The sequence below is a fragment of the Lolium rigidum genome, chromosome 2 (genome assembly GCF_022539505.1).
Source record: "Lolium rigidum isolate FL_2022 chromosome 2, APGP_CSIRO_Lrig_0.1, whole genome shotgun sequence".
NCBI lineage: Eukaryota > Viridiplantae > Streptophyta > Magnoliopsida > Poales > Poaceae > Lolium > Lolium rigidum.
In genome coordinates, this window is record NC_061509.1 from 218,833,079 (window position 1) to 218,852,209 (window position 19,131).

The following is a 19,131-nucleotide window of genomic DNA, read 5'->3' on the forward strand; positions in this document are numbered from 1 at the left end:
AAGAGTATAATTCATAGGCATTTCATTGCGTCTGGAGATATTACCAACCCTTTGACATTCATCACAAGATAAAATAAACTTCCTTGCATCTTTGAAGAGAGTTGGCCAATAAAATCCTGATTGTAGAACCTTTTGCGCGGTTCTATCTCCGGCGTGATGTCCTCCATAAGCACTGGCCATGACATTTATTCAATATCTCTTGTTGTTCATATTCGGGAACACACCTTCGCATAATACCATCCACTCCTTCTTTATATAAGTGTGGGTCATCCCAGAAATAATGCCTCAAGTCATAAAAGAATTTCCTCCTCTGCTGAGCTGAAAAGGTTGGAGGCAAGTACTTGGAAACAATAAAGTTAGCATAATCAGCATACCATGGACTGTCTCGCGAACTCACCTTTATTACAGCTAATTGTTCATTTGGAAAACTATCATTAACAGGAACAGGATCATAAGCAATATTTTCCAATCTAGACAAATTATCAGCAACAGGATTATCAGCACCTTTCCTATCTACAATATGTAAATCAAATTCTTGCAAAAGAAGTACCCATCTAATAAGCCTCGGCTTAGCATCTTTCTTTGTCATAAGGTATCTAATTGCAGCATGATCAGTATGAATTGTAACTTTTGAATCAACAATATAAGATCTAAATTTATCACAAGCAAAAACTACAGCTAACAATTCTTTTTCAGTAGTAGCATAATTTCTTTGAGCAGCATCAAGAGTCTTGCTAGCATAATGAATAACATTTAATTTTTTATCTACTCGCTGTCCAAGAACAGCGCCTACAGACAAAATCACTAGCATCACACATAATTTCAAATGGTAAATTCCAATCGGGAGGTTCAACTATAGGAGCAGTTGTTAAGGCTTTCTTTAGAGTTTCAAAAGCTTCCTTACAATCATCATCAAAAACAAAAGGTACATCTTTTTGAAGAAGATTAGTAAGAGGCTTTGAAATCTTGGAGAAATCTTTAATAAATCTCCTATAAAACCCGGCATGACCAAGAACACTACGAATACCTTTAACATCCCTCGGATAGGGCATCTTCTCAATAGCTTCAACTTTAGCTCTATCAACTTCAATACCTCTCTCAGAAATTTTATGTCCCAATACAATTCCTTCATTAACCATAAAATGGCATTTCTCCCAATTAAGAACAAGGTTAGTTTCTTCACATCTCTGCAAAACTTTATCAAGATTTCGCAAGCAACTATCAAATGAATTCCCATAGACAGAAAAATCATCCATGAATACTTCCACAATACTCTCACAAAAACCATGAAAAATAGCAGACATGCATCTTTGAAAAGTAGCAGGAGCATTACATAAACCAAAAGGCATACGTCTATAAGCATAAGTTCCATAGGGACAAGTAAAAGTGGTTTTCTCTTGATCTTTAGCTTTAACGACAATTTGTGAAAACCCGGAATAACCATCAAGAAAGCAAAAATGAGTATTCTTAGATAACCTTTCTAGCATTTGATCAATAAATGGTAAAGGGTAATGATCTTTCTTAGTAACTTTATTAACTTTTCGATAATCAATGCACATTCTATACCCTACAACTACTCTTTGAGGTATGAGCTCATCATTATCATTAGGCACAACGAGTCATTCCTCCTTTCTTAGGAACGCAATGCACAGGACTAACCCATCTACTATCAGCAATAGGATATATAATACCAGCTTCAAGAAGTCGTAATACCTCATTTCTTACCACATCCTTCATCTTGGGAATTAGACGACGCCGAGGTTCAACAACGAGGCTTCGCATCATCTTCCATATTAATGGCGTGTTGGCATATAGAGGGAGAAATCCCCTTCAAGTCATCAAGAGTATAGCCAATAGCACCTCGGTGTTTCTTCAATATTTGCAATAATCTTTCTTCTTCAAACTCTGTAAGCTTAAAACTAATAATAACAGGATATATTTTCTTATCATCAATATGAGCATATTTAAGATTATCAGGCAAAGGCTTTAAATCAAAAACAGGATCTTCCTTTGGTGGCGGTGTTGTACCCAAGTCTTCCACCGGTAAATCATGCTTGAGAATAGGTTGGCGAAGAAAAATCTCCTCAAGCTCCTCTCTTTCTTTCCTAAAAATTTCACTCTCGCTATCCTCCAAATGTTGCTGCAAAGGATTGTTAGGAACAAGAACAATAGATGCACACTTGCTCCATTTTAAAATCATTACTAGGCAAATCAGCTTTATAAGGAGTTTTAGTAAATTTAGAGAAGTTAAACTCATAAGATTCACCAGCAAATTTAGTCAAAATTTTCTCTTTCTTGCAATCTATAATAGCTCCACAAGTATTTAGAAAAGGTCTACCAAAAATGATAGGACAATAATCACTAGCAGGAGAACCAAGTACCAAAAAGTCAGCGGGATATTTAATCTTACCACATAGAACTTCCACATCTCGAACAATACCAATTGGAGAAATAGTTTCTCTATTAGCCAGCTGAATAACCACATCAATATCTTCAAGTTCACAAGAATCAATTTCGTGCATAATCTCCGTGTAAAGCTCATAAGGTATAGCACTAACACTTGCACCAATATCACATAAACCATAATAGCAATGATCACCAATTTTAACGAGATAGCATAGGAACACTAGCTTGTTTGGGTTTATTAGGATGTGAAACAATATTAGAAGCATCTTCACAAAAAATAATATGACCATCCTCAACATTTTCGAGTCACAAGATCTTTAACTATTGCAACAACGAGGTTCAACTTTTATTTGTTCTTCGGAGTTCTCTAGGTTTCTTTTCACTTTTATGAACCGCACTATTTATAACGAGTACTCTTTCATTTTAGCAGGAAAAGGAGTTTTTTCAATATAAGCTTCAGGAATAACACGATCAGCAGTTTCAATTACAACACACTTATTAATAGATGAATCAATTTTATCTTTGTACGGTTCATGATACTTATCAAAATTCTTCTTAGGCAATTCACAATGAGAGGCAAAAGCTTTATAAAGGTTTGCAGCAACTTGAGAATCAAGACCATATGTAGCACTAATATTACGAAATGTATCAGTATCCATAAAAGCTTCAATGCATTTATAATCATAAATTATACATGATTCTCTATCTTTGTCATTCTCCCATCCTTCAGTATTTTCTTGGATCCGATCAAGAAGGTCCCTTTTAAACTCTTCTTTGTTGCGTGTAAATGATCCGGAACAAGAAGTATCCAGCAAGGTCTTGTCTTGAAAAGAAAGTCTTGCATAGAAATTATCAATAATAATATTACCAGGAAGCTCATGAATGGGGCATTTGAGCATTAAAGACTTCAATCTCCCCCAAGCTTGGGCAATACTCTCTCCATCATGAGGCCAGAAATTATATATGCGGTTCCGATCTTTGTGAATTTCACTTGGAGGATAAAATTTGGAATAAAATAAAGGCACAATGTCCTCCCAATCAAGAGAATCACCATTCTTCAGCAATTTATACCAATGCGCCGCTTTACCAGACAACGATATAGAGAATAGTTTCTTCCTAACTTCATTCATAGCAATACCTGCACATTTGAATAACCCGCATAATTCATGCAAAAACGAGTAAATGATCACCGGGATGGACGGTTCCATCCCCTCATAGCGGTTATCCATAACATGTTCAATAATTTTCGTAGGTATTTTATATGGTATTACTTCCTCACCGGCGCCTCATCCACTACCGTTGCGGTAGTAGTAGATTTCCCAAATAGAAATTGAAGAGAAGATCTCTCCATAATGACTTATAGCAGCGAGTGAAATAAAATCAGCACAAACGAGTAAAGGTTTTCCTTACCAATTCCACTTACCAATAGCGCTTCACTCCCCGGCAACGGCGCCGGAAAATAGTCTTGATGACCCACAAGTATAGGGGGTGTATCGTAGTACTTTCGATAAATAAGAGTGTCGAACCCAACGAGGAGCAGAAGGTGTTGACAAGCGGTTTCGATGAAGGATTCACTTGTAAATGCTCACGGACAAGTATTCGGGGGTTTTGATGTAACGAGATGAATAAAGTACGAGTAAGTAAAATGCGAGAGAAATAATTGCAGCGAGTGGCCCAATCCTTTTTAGCACAAAGGACAAGCCGGTTTGTTTACTTATAATGACCAAACGTTCTCGAGGACACACGGGATTTTAGTCTAGTGCTTTCGCTACATACAGCTGATTAATCTTCATTGTTTTGATAAGTGTTGTGTGGGTGAACCTGTGCTAATGTACCGCCCTTCCTAGGACTAATACAAACTTGTGATTATACCCCTGTTATCACCAGATTTTGGCCAGATCAGGAGGTGGGCCGCGATCAGGATAGGCTTGGAAGATTACACGTTGAAGATCTCTGAAGCGGCCTTGCTCGGTGAAATTGGGCCAGATTGCACATGTATCTTTAATTGTAATAGTTTGTATCTAGATTAAAAGTTAGAGTTTATCTCGTGTACGGTTTAGTGCACGCCCACATTAGAGAGTCCGCTGGACTATAAATATGTACCTAGGGTTTATGGAATAAACAACCAACGTTCAACCACAAACAAATCTCGGCGCATCGCCAACTCCTTCGTCTCGAGGGTTTCTACCGGTAAGCATCATGCTGCCTAGATCGCATCTTGCGATCTAGGCAGCACAAGCCTGCCTACGTTGTTCATGCGTTGCTCGTATCTGAAGCCTTTTTATGGCGAGCAACGTAGTTATCTTAGACATGTTAGGGTTAGCATTGTTCTTCATATTACATGCTTTCGTAGTGCAACCCTTGCATGTCTAGCCGCCCTTACACCTATCTTAGGTGTAGGGGCGGCACCCGCTTGATCATAGTTTAGTAGATCTGATCCGTTACGATTGCTCCTTGTTCTACAAGGATTAGTTTAATATCTGCAATAGTTAGGCCTTACAAGGGGGCGGAGGATCCAGCGGCGTGTAGGGTGGCGTTTGCTAGTCCTAGAACGGATGTTCCGAGGATCAACCTCGTGTTGGTTTTTAGGCCCTGTCTAGGATCGGCTTACGGTCACCGTGCGCGAGCACGAGGCCCGATCCTGAGTAGGATGATCCGATTATGCGGTGAAAACCCTAAATCGTCGTAGATCTCATTAGCTTTACCTTGATCAAGCAGGACCACCATATATTCGGACACCTCGTCTGAATCATGGGTGGATCGGCTCTTTGAGCCGATTCACGGGATAACCCGAGAGCCGATCGAGGCTCGTATTTAACGTTTACGTGTGTGCCCTGCAGGAAACTAAGCGAGGCATCATCCACACCTTCCCGACCGGGTATAGGTCAGGTGGCACGCCCTTGTGATAAACATCGGTGCGTGCGACCGGGAGGCTTTGCGGGCCGTCGCTCGGAGGGACTAGGGCCAGCCGCAGCCCTAGTTGTTCCCGGCTCTACGGTGTTGCCCGTCTCTGCCCGCCGGTGGGTTTCTGACGTCAACACATTCTGGCACGCCCGGTGGGACAATCGACGACATCCACGACATCGCCATCTACATCCGAGATGGCGGAAGACACTCCGGTCACGTACGCGGATCTGCCTGATGAGCTCAAGAAGAAGCATGGCGAAATCAAGGCAGTCCTCGAAGCCGAACTCATCGGCTCTTTCCACAGAACCCGCTCCCAGGGCCAACCAGGACACTTGTTCAGTGTCAACATGGTAGAACTGGGGTACCGCTCTGGTAGGGGTAGTAATGAGGGTAGCTGCTCTCATAGCAAGGATGGAGAAGGGGCCGACCCACGCAACCGGCTCCGCCACTGCCACCAAGTCCTGGTGATGATCAAGATGGAGGCCGATTCTAGCAATCGGACCACATTCACCTCGGCTGATGGGCTGGAGGAAGTCGACATCGGCCATGGGGACAAGCCGCGACCAACTTTTATCAGCAAGAAGGTGGATCCACAGCTCAGGAGTAAGATGATCGCTCTATTGAAGGAATACCCAAGCACAAATGATACATCGGCTGGTACGAACACGATGCTCGTTCTCCCGACGGAGCCTAGTGCTCCAGGATTACACGAGGGATATTACGAGACCTTCATGGAGCGCTTCGATCTAGCAAGTCGGCCAAGGTTATTTTCACCGCACGATCTGCTTGGGTTCAATGGTGATCTAACGAACAGCAGCCACGTCGGCTACACGAATCCCAACGGAGCCGGCGTACGAGTACAGTCCCTTGGTATAATGCAAAGCCAATATCTGCAGTCACCTGACAGATTCGGCTCGGGGGAGGCGTATGATCAGCAGACAGACGCGTGGGTAAGGAAATGTCAGGAGCCGATGGAAAATCATCGGCCAGAAAAAAAAAAAAATTTAGCAAGCACAACGAAACATCATCTGTCTCTGACGACCCTACTGAAGAAACACGCCGAGGGCGAGAACGGCGTCAACACGGATGCGATCTGCCTCAGCAACCTCAGCCTGGTCATCCTCGTCCTTACCCGTCACCAGCTGATTGCTCAGGGTACGGATTTCAGCCAGATCGGTCTTCAGATCGGCTGTGAGGCCTCTTGCTTCGTCTTGAGAACGGGCGACAAGGGCTTCCTTGTCTTGGATGAGCTGTTTGGTCACCCTTACCTTCTCTTCAAGATTCTCCAGCTCCTTGCGCAGGGTCTCGAGTTCGGCGCGAGTGGCGAAGTGTCCGTCTTGGCGTCCGGAGCAGCCTTCTTCTCATTGAGCCGTCGACACTTTTCGGCAATGTCGGCTCTCGGCGGAAGTTGGGAGTGGCGAAGAGTAATCCTTTGGCGAGCCGTTTGCACCCTTGACTTGAAGGCCGACAAGGTAACGGCGGGCCGAGCTTCACTTGCGGGGTCATAGGGAGATGAGGCCGGATATCCTCGAAGATGCCTTTGGCTTCCTCGGAATTTTCAATCAGAATCTCGGTTGAGGCGAGAAAGCAAGTCTTTGAGACGGCTGGAGCGGACCACGGACCGTACTAGGGTTCGGCTCTCCACTTGCCTTGGAAGAAGGCTGGTTCGATGGATTACGGGTCGAACGTAAGCAAGCTCGAGAGATCACAACCCTGATAGGGTAAACAAAGTGAGTTTAGCAGGCAATGGGAGAATTGATGGAGCCAAGGAGGGGAGACATACCTCTCCCAAGGAAGGAGGAACAGCCGACGCCGTAACAATCGGCTTCTCTGTGGACTCGGGTGGGTCAGCCACTTGGGTAGCCTCTATCGTCGAGGTAGTTAGATCCAGAGTAGCGGACGGCCTCGGTACCTCCTCAACATCTCCGCTAGAAGTTTCCGCGGCCTGCAAGAGGAAGTGATTAGCCGATCCAAATGATAACGGGACAGCATAAAAGCGTGACCAAGAAGATAATTACATTTGAGACCTCCTGGCTTGATGAAGAGGCTCGTGGGTTCTTACGAGCCCTTTTGACACAACGGTGCTTCGTGCGTAACCCCGATCTGGTCGGGGCCTGGGGAGCGGGGGTTCAGTGATCGACCTTTTCTTGGAAGCCGGCGCCGGCGAAGCCGTCCGACTCTGGGTAGTGGACCTCTCGGAATCACCCGAGCTCGAGTCTCCCTGGCTGGTTTCTTCGGCCCCGCTGGAAGATCCTTCAGTGGAGGCCTGTAGGAAAGGATACAAGCATGTTATAAACAAATTTTTTGAAAGCGGACAAGCGCCTACAGGGTCTGAACCAACTTACACGCAAGCTTTCCTGGGCCGGAGCTTTACGCTTCAGGGTTTTCCTGGCCGCTACCTTCCTCACCGCCGTCCTCGCCTGAGTTGAGGCTCGGGGGGCAAGCGGCCCTGAAGATGCTCTGCTCCTGGGAGCCGATTTCGGTGAAATCGGCTGACTCTGCATTATGACTTTCTTCAGGGGTGGCGAGCTCGCGAGAAGAGAACCACGCGGTGCCGGAGGAAGAAATACGAAAGGGGAACCGTCGGCTTGTGTGGGAGCCGGGCCATCTTGTTGCTGCTAGGAGAAAGAGTCAGGTCACAGACAATCACCATGAGGCAGTTGCAAGAAATGCTTAAGTGACAGTACCTGGTCTGCAGGGGGATCATACTCGGCGTCAAGCTCCTTCGACGGCGGTCCTAGGGCCCTCCTGAAGACGTGGGTCTTCCACATAGACCACCAAGTTTCAAAACCATCGGTGGTGAAGGAGAAATGGAGGTCATGGGGAATTGGTATGGCCAAAGCGTCAAAGAAGGTATAGCACCTCTGGGCAGTGAGGATGTCAGGCAGTTCAGCTCTACTTGCTGTCAGGTGGTGTAGGAAGAAGTGTGGAGGCACCTGTCCGAGACCAAGCTGTCGAGCCGCTACTACTGGTTAATAACACTCATAACCGGGCTTGATGATCCGATTCGAGGTACTCATGCCAACAGGGAGGAAGCAAGGACGAATCATGAGGGAGTACAAGTGCTTGTGTCTTTGGCGTCATCGGCAAAGTCATCCAATCGGAAAGAGACGGGATTTTCAAAATTTGCCGATTCGGTGTAAGGGTGGAACAGGGGGTTGTCCAAACCTTGGAAGAAAATCTTAAACCACCCTGCTCGCTTCCTTGGGGATCAGCCTGCTGCCGGGAGACCATACGGGGCTTGGCCGTAGCTGGTGCATCGAATTTCCTTTCCATTTTCATCCGGAAAGGTGCGGGTGGTCAGCGATGGGAAGTCCGGGATTTGGCTTTGGAAGTATAGTTGGGCCCACAAGCTGAATGAACCACCGAGGGCCGCCGGTTTTAAGCTGTCTTGCGAGAGAACAGTTTGACGGACATCGATTGAAGGGATCGATAAATTTCTCCAAGAAATAGTTTGCCTAGGCCGAGTTTGGTGCCTTTAGCAAGTTCATAGGCCGGGGAGAGGTAATTCTTGGTGGGAGCAAGTGATGGACCGCGAGAATATGAAGTGCTCCGGCCAGAAATTCGGGAAGGCTGTGTGCTCCCTCTCCGTCACGGGGCCTTTGGTTTTCATATAGCGATTGAGATAGGCGCCCCAGCTGGTACACTCTTTTTAGAGGAGAGAGTGAAAGGGACTTTTGGCAGCTTGAAGGCAGAAGGGCTGGGGGATGCAATGTCTAGCCCTGTGATCATGGCCACATCCGGCGGGGTCGGGGTCATAGGGCCATGACCAAACATGAAGCGGTTCGGTGCATCAGACCAGAAGTAGCCGATGGTTTTCGGGATGTTCTCATTCTTCTCAAGAGGAGATAGCGATAATGACGGGGCATCGGCTATCCCTATGGTTTCCCAAGTGGCATAGTGGGATTTTGATACCCTATTGTACCATGCCACCCAACCTTCGGGAGGATTAGGCCGGGCTCGCGGGCGGTCGGCCCGGAAGTCGGATCTAGGTTACGGCTCACAAAGGGGATTACGGTAGCTTCGCACGAAATTAACAGGGCAGGACTCTCAGAAGAACGAGGACCGAGGCACATCGAATTTGCGAGAGAAGGATGTGGCAGAAGAATGTCTGAAACCTAAATTAGTAGCGGAGCGAGGCATTAATTCAGGTGTTTGCCATTAATCCCATGTCAAGCCAAACGACGAGAGGAGGTTGAGGATTACCTTCAGTCCGGAAGCCGTGGTATCGGTATTGGATGACTCCGCCATGGCGTTGAAGGAGTTGGGGGCGGCGCGGTCAAGATCTGTGTAGGTGGTTGTGGATTGGAACTGCTCAGGCGGCGATTTGGGGATCTGACTTTGCCTTTTCAGGTGGAGGTCGCGGGTTACCGTTTGGAAGGGTGACTAGATCGACGTTGCCAGTGTTTTTATGATAGAGACCGATGCGATGCCATCGGTTCTTTTTTGAAGGTTGTGTGACTTTGACTATCGGCAAAACCATTGACTGGAAACGCTTCTTCATTCACAAAGGAGGGTTTTTTGAAGAGCCGATTGCTCAAGAAGAGCCGGTTGCTCACATAACTACTGATGCTATGTCACTAATCCTCGCTGCCTTCGTCGTTGACACGGAAGCGCTTCGCCGGCGGGTATCCAGTGGAGGAGGAGGAGTCATTCGGCACAGCTTAATAAGGAGAAGCCTAATGGGGGATTTAAAACCATTGCGGTGTCCAAGGAAATGGTGCTAGATTATCAAGTTTTGCAAAAAAGGCAAGGAGCAAGACGTCATGGTAAAGGATACTGCAACGGTTCTGCCACGACATGACCCGACGAAAGAAGAGCATAATGATTTTGGAACTGTCATTTCCAAAACCAGGGGGGCATGTGTTATCACCAGATTTTGGCCAGATCAGGAGGTGGGCCGCGATCAGGATAGGCTTGGAAGATTACACGTTGAAGATCTCTGAAGCGGCCTTGCTCGGTGAAACTGGGCCAGATTGCCCATGTATCTTTAATTGTAATAGTTTGTATCTAGATTAAAAGTTAGAGTTTATCTCGTGTACGGTTTAGTGCACGCCCACATTAGAGAGTCCATTTGGACTATAAATATGTACCTAGGGTTTATGGAATAAACAACCAACGTTCAACCACAAACAAATCTCGGCGCATCGCCAACTCCTTCGTCTCGAGGGTTTCTACCGGTAAGCATCATGCTGCCTAGATCGCATCTTGCGATCTAGGCAGCACAAGCTTGCCTACGTTGTTCATGCGTTGCTCGTACTTGAAGCCTTTTTGATGGCGAGCAACGTAGTTATCTTAGACATGTTAGGGTTAGCATTGTTCTTCATATTACATGCTTTCGTAGTGCAACCCTTGCATGTCTAGCCGCCCTTACACCTATCTTAGGTGTAGGGGCGGCACCCGCTTGATCATAGTTTAGTAGATCTGATCCGTTACGATTGCTCCTTGTTCTACAAGGATTAGTTTAATATCTGCAATAGTTAGGCCTTACAAGGGGCGGAGGATCCAGCGGCGTGTAGGGTGGCGTTTGCTAGTCCTAGAACGGATGTTCCGAGGATCAACCTCGTGTTGGTTTTTAGGCCCTGTCTAGGATCGGCTTACGGTCACCGTGCGCGAGCGCGAGGCCCGATCCTGAGTAGGATGATCCGATTATGCGGTGAAAACCCTAAATCGTCGTAGATCTCATTAGCTTTACCTTGATCAAGCAGGACCACCATATATTCGGACACCTCGTCGAATCATGGGTGGATCGGCTCTTTGAGCCGATTCACGGGATAACCCGAGAGCCGATCGAGGCTCGTATTTAACGTTTACGTGTGTGCCCTGCAGGAAACTAAGCGAGGCATCATCCACACCTTCCCGACCAGGTATAGGTCAGGTGGCACGCCCTTGTGATAAACATCGGTGTGTGCGACCAGGAGGCTTTGCGGGCCGTCGCTCAGAGGGACTAGGGCCAGCCGCAGCCCTAGTTGTTCCCGGCTCTACGGTGTTGCCCGTCTCTGCCCGCCAGTGGGTTTCTGACGTCAACAACCCCTTGCAAGCATCCGCAACTACAAGAAAGTAATTAAGATAAATCTAACCACAGCCTTAAACTCTGAGATCCTGCGATCCCTCCTGCATCGATATACCAACGGGGGTTTAGGTTTCTGTCACTCCGGCAACCCCGCAATTGGCAAACGAGTACAAGATGCATTCCCCTAGGCCCATAAATGGTGAAGTGTCGTGTAGTCGACGTTCACACAACACCACTAGAAGAATAACACCACAACTTAAATATCATAACATTGAATATTACTCAACCATAGTTCACTACTAACAATTAGACTTCACCCATGTCCTCAAGAACTAAACGAACTACTCACGAGACATCATATGGAACATGATCAGAGGTGATATGATGATGAATAACAATCTGAACATGAACTTGGTTCAATGGTTTCACTCAATAGCATCAACAACAAGTATGAATAGATACCGGGAGAGTTTCCCCTATCAAACAATCAAGATCAAACCCAAATTGATACGGCGGTGACGATGTCCAGCGGTGGAGATGGCGGTGATGATGGTGGAGATGATGATGATGGTGATGGAGATGATGTCCAGCTCGATGGCGGTGACGATGACGTCGATTTCCCCCTCCGGGAGGGAATTTCCCCGGCGGATTCCTGCCCGCCGGAGAGCTCTTTTCTCTCTGGTGTTCTCCGCCCCGCAGAGGCGGCTGTAACCCCTTCGTGAGGTTTCCTCTGTGGCTTAGGTCTTCGGGACGAAGGGTTTCACGAAGAAAAGGAGGCGAAAGGGGTCGTGGGCCCCCGGACCACATGGCGGCGCGGCCGGGGCATGGGCCGCGCCGCCCTAGGGTGTGGGCCCACCACGGGTCCTCGTGGCCCCTCCTTACGGCATCCTTCGTCATCCGGAAAAATAGGATTTTTGGTAAAACTCCCTTCCACAGTTGATCTTCCGAAATATTGCATTCGACGGTGCTTTTTCCAGCGAGAATCCTGGCTCCGGTGCTCGATCTCCAAATAATCATGAAACATGCAAAATAGATGAAATAACATAAGTATTGTGTTCCAATATGAAATATATCAATGAATAACAGCAAATTATGATATAAAATAGTGATGCAATTTGGACGTATCACATAGCTAGACCAATGACCCAACTGTTGAAGAAGGACAAGAAGTTCGAATGGACTGACAAATGTGAAGAAAGCTTCCAGCAACTCAAGAGTAGATTGACCTCAGCCCCAATTTTGATCATGCCGGACATCACCAAGCCCTTTGACGTCTACTGCGACGCCTCCAAGATTGGTCTTGGATGTGTACTGATGCAAGAAGGCAAGGTGATATCATATCTGTCAAGACAACTAAAGCAACATGAGCAGAATTATCCAACCCATGACTTAGAGCTTGCAGCCGTAGTCTTAGCCTTGAAAGTTTGGCGTCATTACCTCATGGGTAATCGATGCGAGATCTATTCCGATCACAAGAGCCTGAAGTACATTTTCACACAGAAGGAGCTCAATATGAGGCATCGCAGATGGATAGAATTGATCAAGGATTACGACATGGAAATTCAGTACCACCCCGGCAAGGCCAATGTGGTAGCGGATGCCCTGAGTAGACTGTCGTGACAGTTGAACTCCATGATCACAATAGAGCAACCCAGCCTGTTTCAAGAGTTTGAACAGTTTACACTTGAACTAGTTAGTGAAGGATTCCTAGCCAGCATAGAGCTTCAGCCCACCTTGATTAGCCAGATCAAAGAAGCCCAGAAGGGAAATGCTAGTATCGACAGAATCAAGAGCCAAATAGCTGCAGGGAAAGCACCGGGATTCACCGAAGATGAAGCAGGAGTTCTTTGGTACAAAGGACGCCTCTGTGTGCCAGCAGATTCGGAGTTGAAGCAAGTCATCCTGAAAGAAGCCCATGACACCCTTTACTCCATTCATCCCGGAGGGACCAAGATGTATCAAGACTTGAAGGAACAATTCTGGTGGCATGGAATGAAGAGAGAAATTGGAAGCTACATCGCCAAGTGTGATATCTGTCAGAGAGTCAAGGCGGAACATCAGCGACCCGCAGGATTGCTGCAGCCACTGCAGATTCCGGAATGGAAGTGGGACTCAGTAGGAATGGACTTTATCACAGGTTTGCCCAAATCCAGCAAAGGAAATGATTCTATTTGGGTAGTGGTTGATAGATTGACCAAGGTAGCCCATTTTATCCCCGTCAAGACCAAAGCTAGCTGAGTTATACATCTCCAGAATAGTCGCCCTGCACGGAACCCCGAAGTCAATTGTGTCAGATAGAGGATCTCAATTCACCTCAAGATTCTGGCAGAAAGTGCACGAAGGACTAGGAACCCGGCTGAATTTCAGCACCGCCTATCACCCGCAGACCGATGGACAGACTGAAAGAGTCAACCAGATACTCGAAGACATGTTAAGAGCCTGTGTACTGGAATATGGATCCAACTGGGAAGACTGCCTGCCTTACGCATAATTCTCGTACAACAACAGTTATCAAGCCAGTTTACAAATGGCCCCCTTTGAAGCCCTGTACGGAAGGAAGTGCCGTACCCCTCTGAATTGGTCGGAAGTCGGAGAAAGCCAAGTCTTTGGACCAGATGTTCTTCGAGAAGCCGAAGAGAAGGTGCACAAGATCCGCGAATACCTCAAGACGGCGCAATCAAGACAGAAGAGTTACGCTGACAAGAGACGCCGAGAGATGACCTTCGAGATCGGAGATTTTGTCTATCTTAAAGTTTCCCCCCTTAAAGGAATGCAGAGATTTCAACTCAAAGGAAAGCTTGCACCCCGATATGTCGGACCCTTCAAAGTTCTGAGTCGCCGAGGAGAAGTATCCTATCAACTGGAACTACCGGAAGAAATGTCGGCTGTGCACGACGTGTTTCACATCTCACTACTCCGGAAGTGTCTAGAAGTGCCCGAGAAGACCGAAGTTTTCAAGAACATTGATCACGGATCGGTGGATATCAACAAGGACTTGACGTATCGCGAAGTGCCTATTCGCATCCTGGAAGAAGCTTTCAGAACCACCCGCACCCGGAGTATCAAGTTCCTGAAGATTCAGTGGAGCAACCATACCGAGGACGAAGCCACTTGGGAGCGAGAAGACTATATGAAGAAGGAGTACCCAGATCTCTTTAGTACCTAATTTTCTTTAAGATCTCGGGACGAGATCTTTTGTAAGGGGGAAGGGTTTGTAACATCCCAAATTTCCAATCAATGAAGAAGAAGAATTTCCAAATACTCAAATTTTAGAACCAACAAAAACTTTTATTTGCATATAGTGCCATGCATAGGAATTGTGCATATGGTGTGAAATTGCCATGATGATTGCTTGTGTGCTTATGTGTTACAACTCAAAACCCTAAATTGATCATGAGAAGATCATCAAGCAAATCAAATAAAAAGAAAAGAAATAAAATGGAAAGTTCACAAAACCCTCACATATGGTTTAGGCCATTTTTGCAAATCTTTAACCTAGACCAATTTGACTTGCACCCTTAGTTGTTTTATGTTACTAAACACTTATTAGCACTTTTGGAATCAAAGAAACTCAAATCAAATCAAATTTGAAATCAAATTGTGCTCACATGCACTAATGGTCAAATCTGCCAATTTTAATCTGGTCACTACTTTGAGCCTCTGTATTTAGAGATTTTCAAACCAAACAATTCCAACTCCTTGCACCTCATCCAAGTACACATCAAGGTGAACAACTTTGGCAAAGACCACCAGTACAAATTCATCCTAGATCAAAAGTTATGCTCAAGCCAAGATGAGACTTTGAAGCAAAACTAAGATCATCCCATTTTGCAACTTTTGCAATTCTTTTTATTTTTAAATGCCACCACCACCTTTGTGTGTCTCTGGTCATTTGAAGCAAGTCCAATCCATCCCTTTAAAAAATTTCAACTTTAATTGCATGAGGCAAATTTGGAAAGAATTTGGTGATCAAATCCAACTCAAATCCAAAATTATTATTCTCAATAGTGTTTGGCCAAACCCTGCACACCACTTGTCTCCACCATGTTTCCTGGTCCCCTCTAGCCCTAACCCATGCACAACAAACCCTAGAGGAGGGCCAAACATGGCATAGCCATGGCCATGCCGGCCATGTCCTCCATGGACACCCTCCCCTATCTCCTTCTCCCTCCAAACCTGGCCACCTTGTCAAACGACGCCACCACACCCTACTGGACCCACCTGAGCTGCCCATCGCCAGAGAGGAGGCCGACAGGCGCTAGACACGCACGCGCCCATGGCGCCCAGAACATGCCGACGACGTCGTGGGCACCGCGAACCCGCCAGACACGCTCGCGACACCGACCCGCGCCCACCGCTGCCGGAGACGACGACCGCATCCCGCCACTGCCGCGCAGTACTCCGCAACCACCCGACAGCGTTGGGCACCGCCTAGCCTAGCCGACGCCGCCCAGAGGATCGCCAGGAACCGCAGCACAGTGCCGCGCCATCGCCTACCTCTCTACGCTGCCGGAGAGCCCGCGCCATGGTCGACTTGCCACAACACCCACGGCACCCTTCCGCTCCTATAAAAGGAGACCACCCCGCGTCGATTTCTTCACAGCACCACACTCCCCTCTCCTCCCCTCGACCTCCTCAGCCACTCGCCCATCGACATTAGCCACCAGAGCCCACCAATTTCACCTCCGGAGGCCGCCAGTACCGCAGCTCGCCGCCGTCGATTGGAGCCATCCCCGGAGCTGCCGCCAATACCTGGAGCTCCGCCGTCAACAACCACTTCACCGCGCACACTGCCCACCCTTGCTGGAGCCACGGTGAGCCCTCCGACCCCCCACCTGCGCCGCGCCAGTGGCTGAATCTCACCGGAGACGATGACGTCCCTGAGCCGCTCGATCTTCTTCTAATCGTGCGGCTCCAATTCAACGTACCGTTTCGGGGTTTTATGAGAGACTGACGGGTGGAGCCCACCTCGTCAGCAGCCCACACGTGCGAGACGCGTGGTGGGCTGGAATTCTCGCTTTGAATTGTTTTCGGCCCAGTAACTTTTCCCGCGCGGCCCAAACGTTTGAATTTCGAAATTCTGTTTTAAATCAAATTGCTTGCAGATGCTTTGTTCAAAATTGAAGAGAATCAAATTGGCTCAGCCAAATTTGATGAAATACATATGGTTGGAAAGCTAGAGAAAATATCTATCCAACTACACTGGTCTCATCATGAGATTCTTTGTAGAATTAATGTGAAAAAAATAACAAGGCAGAGACTTTTACAACTTCAAACATTTATTAAAAATCAACCAAAAATGCTATTGAGTTGATGTCAACTCTCATAGATCACATTTCACATACTCTAATTGATTATGTAAAAATTGGCATGGTTACTTTGTGTGATCATGGCCTAGCTGAAATAAAGGACTATATGGCTATTCTAGTCAAATGATATTGTCCAAAACTATATAATAAATCATATGAGGTGGTTGCCCTCATTTAAATCTTGTCCCAAGTAACTTCATATGAGGTTGTGACCTTGGTCTACTTACTCTCACACTGAATTACTTGGTGATGTTTAATCTTAAGTGGTATGGTTAAATGGTATGAGGTCTTCTACCTCATTTAAATCATTTCCCAAATGAGGATTATGAATGGTTGACCTTAATCAACATGGGTTCATACATTACTCACTTGAGGAGATTAAATCTTAACAAGATTCAGTGAGGGGAAATTAATTCCTCCAAGAACTAAATAGAAACTTTAATCTATATTTGTAATGAGAGGAAATTATTTTTCTTAAAGAAGGAAAACCAATTCAACTAATATGTTAGGTGTGTAATGATGCTAGAATAGTTTGTGTGGATCCATTATGTGCTTAGTCTAGCTCTTGAACCTTGTTTGGTGATTGTTACCTCGTATCCGTTTTTAGACGCTAGTACCGAGGAGTACCAGGAGGAGGAGGTCTACTACCAGGAGGAGGAAGACCACTTTGATCAGTACACCAACCAAGGCAAGCTAATATTCTTGCAAGTGCAAAGCTCTCTTGAGCAAGGCACCATTCCACCTTACCTTATGTTCAATGCTCCTATCCCAAGTTTATACCTTGCAAGTTTTTAATTTGTTTATTGTTAAAACTTACTTTTATAGTTAACTTTGGTCTATGTATAGAGTAGAGCAAGAGTATCAAACTTAGCCTAAAAAGCTTATGAGTTAAGTAGCACCCCTCATGACTAGTTGCTAGTGCTAACAAATAAAATTGACTACTCTAAATGGGAACTTGTGAAGTGAAGTGACTTTGAAAACCATGGAATGATGAGTCATTCTATTGAAATATTTTGAAGGTGAATATGACTTGTGAATGATATGGTGAACTTTGATAAAACTGATGGTTGGTTTGAATGCGATACCTTTCCAATATTTGAGTACCCCCACAATACCTAATTATGGGTAGGGCTTAACTGGAAGTTTATACATCTTAGTATGGGTTCCCTCTGAACAAGCATCATAGGGGTTATGCCGAGGCTGCCTCCGTTAAAAGTGATATGATGTGAACTGAGGTGAATGTACGGCCCAAGCCCTGTGCAGTTCCCAGGCTGACGGTTTGCCTTCACTGGGAGGCCAAGCTCATGGGGAGAGATACCTATACTAGGGTATGTAAGTGAAAGGTTATGGTTGATGATCCGCGTACTGAGTTACGATGATTCAGGGTTATCCCTGACGGATGTAATCAAATGTTGTGGCACAAGTGTGCAACCTCTGCAGAGTGTAAATCTATTCGAATAGTCGTGTCCACGATTACGGACAGTTGGAAAGACCATACTGTTACCGTTGTCAGATATTTCTTTGAAAAGGGTGGATGAGTTGAATGGTGACTTGACTTGAATCACTACTGAGTTGTGGGAATGACACTAATGTTCCCACTTGAGTTAGTTAGCCTACGAAGAGTCTTTTATCAAATGCTTGTGAACTAAAATTGGATTTATGCAAATAACACTAGAGCTTAGCACACCATTACTAGAATTGATAGTACTTACACTAGTATTAGTTTGCGAGTACTTTAAAGTACTCACGGCTGTGTCCCTGGCTATTCCAATGGCCAGACTATGAAGAGGAGCAGCAGTATGAAGATGACGGTCAGCAGGACGTCTACACCAATTAGGAGTTCTTCTAACATCAAGCGTTGGCCTGTGGACTAGATAGTCCCCTTCTATTACGCTTCCGCTATGTAATGTGTTCGTTGATCATTAGATCAACTATTTGTGTAATACTGGGATCATGTGATCTGAATTTGTAAGACGACTATGGCTTGTAATGAACAATGACTTATGATATCGACTGTTATGTCTCGCAACAACAATCTTCCTGGGATTGCGATGTATGGCATAATAGGCATCTGGACTTAAAAATCCGGGTGTTGACACCTGGCCTCATTCCTCGCCAACCACATCTGGTATAGAATCATGATGCAAACACAAAGGTCATCTTCCTGCATGCTTCCAAACCAATCGAGGAGCCATCTGTGCAAGTCACGATGGCAGCGCATAACACCGCTCAGACAGCAGAGGTGTAAGCCCGTCTGTCACCGAGCGAGCTCCCACGTCGCCGTTGAGTGCCCACAATCCCAAAACCGATGTAGGAGCGTTTCTTCCCAATCGCAAACAATGCATCAGACACCTCGTTTTATCCTCCTTCTCTGCAGCTCATCGCCAACAACCAAGCCATTCTTGATCAGCCGCCAAGCATGAATATTAGCTTTCCTGGGGACATTTGCTGCCCATAAAGCCAACCAGCGCCCATGCTCATTTAGACTGGTAGACG